This window comes from Clarias gariepinus, unplaced genomic scaffold, assembly GCF_024256425.1.
Source record: "Clarias gariepinus isolate MV-2021 ecotype Netherlands unplaced genomic scaffold, CGAR_prim_01v2 scaffold_30, whole genome shotgun sequence".
In the NCBI taxonomy this organism is placed as follows: Eukaryota; Metazoa; Chordata; class Actinopteri; order Siluriformes; family Clariidae; genus Clarias; species Clarias gariepinus.
This window is the reverse complement of record NW_026520997.1, coordinates 608,972-612,500: the sequence shown is the minus strand read 5'-3', so window position 1 is coordinate 612,500 and position 3,529 is coordinate 608,972. Positions and strand designations below refer to the sequence as shown.

The window sequence follows — 3,529 nt, the reverse complement described above, 5'->3', positions numbered from 1 at the left end:
AGACAGAATAAACAAACAAACCAGCAGCCTTGTTGATACTGAGTGAGTGAAGCTGGTCGAGGGTTTCATCTCCGCCGCTGTTCGGCTCCTTAACCAGTCTGTCCCCCCCGACACGTCCTCCACCATCCTTCATGTTTCTGTTCAATGAGACAGGTGACTCTTCAGCTCTCCAGTCTGTTCATTGTATGTAAATAAATCACATCCTTACAGATTTAAATATTTGCTTCTCATTCATTTAAAGTGTTTTTGATCCAACGGATGAAACCATGCAGTGTGTGGTGGAGGTGAGTTCCTCCTCTGGCCACCAGGAGGCGCCGTTTAGCTGCAACTGAAAACCCTTCAGCTCCAGTCTGAGGACAACCAGTGTCTGTGACCTGCTGGAGTTTGGAAGGAAAAGAGCCTCATAGCAGTACTGTTAGGTTTCACACACACACACACACACACACACACACACACACACACACACACACACACGTCTTTGGAGAATAGAGTTATGAAAATGAAAGAAATGTGAAACATTAAGTACAGCTAAGGAATTGTGTGTGTGTGTGTGTGTGTGTGTGTGTGTGTGTGTGTGTGATGTCGCTGCTGCACTCCTGAGCCTCAGAAGGTCTCTAATCAAATGAAGATAGATTTTGTTTAGTTCATCTTAACAACACAATTAATTATGCATGAGGAGACATCAGTGCGTTCTGCTCTCGGCCTCTTAAGTAACTGAATAAATCAGGTTAGAGTCTCTTTAGTCCGGCCTGCAGCACTGTTATCAGGACACACACACACACACACACACACACACACACACACACACTGACGTTCCTCCTAATGAGGAGCCCTGTTCTACTGAAACGTTACACACACAACAGCTAATAACAGATCAAATAAAAGATTTAATTACTTTAACATTTACACACACACACACACACACACACAGACATGAAGTGTAAACTGTGTAAACTAAAGCAAATCAAACAGAAAGCTGCAGTCAGGTGAGGAGTGTCAGGAATATAATTATACATGAGTATGTAAATGAGGAAACGCCCCCGACTCCATCCTGCTGCAAAAGCCTTGTTAAAGTAATAAAGATAAAGAGATTTATTTTTTATATAATGGATTGTGTGTGTGTGTGTGTGTGTGTGTGTGTGTGTGGTGGCACTCAGAGACCAGCAGCAATAAAGATAATGTAAAAACACATTTCTCTTAGAAGGAAACTTCAGTGGAATGTAAATGTTACAATAAATAAACTGGAGTATTATATGCAGGGGGTCATTATTTATGCAAATTTCAGCAGACGTTTGTAAAAATGTTGCCTGTGAATAGATTTCCAGTTTTTATTATTATTATAATATAATTATTTTGGAGAGCTTTGTCATGTACAAATTCTAAGTTTAATAGTTTTAACTAAATCAATATTTTAATTATCATTTAAACTTTCAGCATTAAATAATTTATTGTGGAATTTCCAGGTGAAATATAGACTGAGTGCAGCATTAATGTTCATTTTATTGTTTTATTCTGTTACAGTTTATAACACGTGAACGTATATGTGTGTGTGTGTGTGTGTGTGTGTGTGTGTGTGTGCACGCACTATTGTTGCTACTGTTTGTTTTACATTTATATCCTCTTATCCAAAGTGAGTTATAAAACTGCTGTGATTATCAGAATAGGATTATTATTATTATTATTATTATTATTATTATTATTGGAGAGTTTCACTATATTACACCGGGTCACTGGTTCCTCTCTGTAATCAGTCACACACTGGTGGGAAGGCTTTGGATTTTAGGAGGAGTTAACCCAAATATCAGAGAAAAAGATTTTTAGTTTTCTTTCTTTAATTTGAATTCCTTAAATCAGTATGTATTTTTTTATGTACACACACACACACACACACACACATACACAGTGTGAGATGCAGTGAGACACTTATGCAGCTCTTCATGACCTAAAATAAGATGGGACGAGGATTTTTACTGCAGTGAGAAAAACTGTTCTAAAATGTATAAATCTACAAATAGAAATTAAAATGTATACGGTTTCTTTTTGTTTCAGTTTATTTTGTACATCATGTTGCTTGTGTTTGTTTGATGATAGAGTGATGTTTCCCAGAGAAAGGAGGCGCTCGTCCCTTCTTCCTGCTGTTGAATCAGACCTGGGGATCAACCTGCTCCGGATTAAAACCCACAGAACTGCAGCGTTTAATCCACATTAGCACCGAGCTGAAGGATCACACAGTCCTCTGTCTGTGTGGAGCGCATGAGGAAGAGCTTTCATCTGAGTCATCATCACTCTCAACCACTTTAGATCATCATCATCATCATCATCATCATCCGAGTCTCATCGTCTCCACCACAAACATCTCGGTTACTGCATCACTTCACCATCGGAGCTTTTCTGCTCCACCATAAAACCAACCGTTTGTTAGAGCTGAAAAACACCTGCACATCTGTACACCTCCACACCTGCACATCTGTACACCTCCACACCTGCACATCTGTACACCTCCACACCTGCACATCTGTACACCTCCACACCTGCACATCTGTACACCTCCACACCTGCACATCTGTACACCTCCACACCTGCACATCTGTACACCTGCACATCTTCACACCTGTACACCTGCACATCTGTACACCTCCACACCTGCACACCTGTACACCTGCACACCTGTACACCTGCACATCTGTACACCTGCACACCTGTACACCTGCACATCTGTACACCTGCATATCTGCACATCTGCAAACCTGTACACCTGCACATCTGTACACCTCCACACCTGCATATCTGTACACCTGCACATCTGCACACCTCCACACCTGTACACCTGCACATCTGTACACCTCCACACCTGCACATCTGTACACCTCCACACCTGCATATCTGTACACCTCCACACCTGTACACCTGCACATCTGTACACCTGCACATCTGTACACCTCCACACCTGTACACCTGCACATCTGTACACCTGCACATCTGTACACCTGCACATCTCTACCCCTGCACAACTGTACACCTGTACACCTCCACACCTGCACATCTGTACACCTCCACACCTGCACATCTGTACACCTGCACATCTGTACACCTCTACACCTGCACATCTCTACCCCTGCACATCTGCACATCTGTACACCTGCACATCTGTACACCTGTACACCTGCGTCCTCCTGACATCAGTGTGGAGATCAACAGGGAGTGAGGACATCATTTAAACTGTGATTGCTGTGATCTCCTCAAGCTCCGCCCACATATAACACACCTGGGGTTTATAAGCGCTCTGACTGGTTGCAGTTCACCTGTGTGTGTGTGTGTGTGTGTGTGTGTGTGTAAAAGTGATTAAATAAAAAACAACAGGCATGAGAAAACTGCTTTATTTAATTTTAATTATTTGTAATATTTCATCCTTTAAATCGTGTATTCAGGAATTCATACCTGATCTCTCACCTGCACACACTTTCACCAGGTCCAACAAGAAGTGATGTCACTACTGACGGAGAGAAACAGTGGCCTTCTGTTCCAGTGT

The 3,529-nt window shown here is 42.0% G+C and overlaps 1 protein-coding gene across 3 annotated transcripts in view; it reads left to right on the top strand.

The window, feature by feature from the left end:
- herpud2 (HERPUD family member 2) overlaps window positions 1-2,440 on the top strand; it is a 5,602-nt gene extending 3,162 nt beyond the window's left edge. For 2 of the 3 annotated variants that reach the window (XM_053490606.1, XM_053490605.1), the window contains one exon: window positions 1-217. This exon is cut by the window's left edge and continues 229 nt beyond it. The gene's annotated coding sequence lies outside the window, so the exon portion shown is untranslated. Of the gene's footprint in view, window positions 218-241; window positions 415-2,091 lie in introns of those variants that run through there. The other variant, XR_008356773.1, reaches the window with a different exon arrangement.
- Window positions 2,441-3,529: the final 1,089 nt, after the last annotated feature.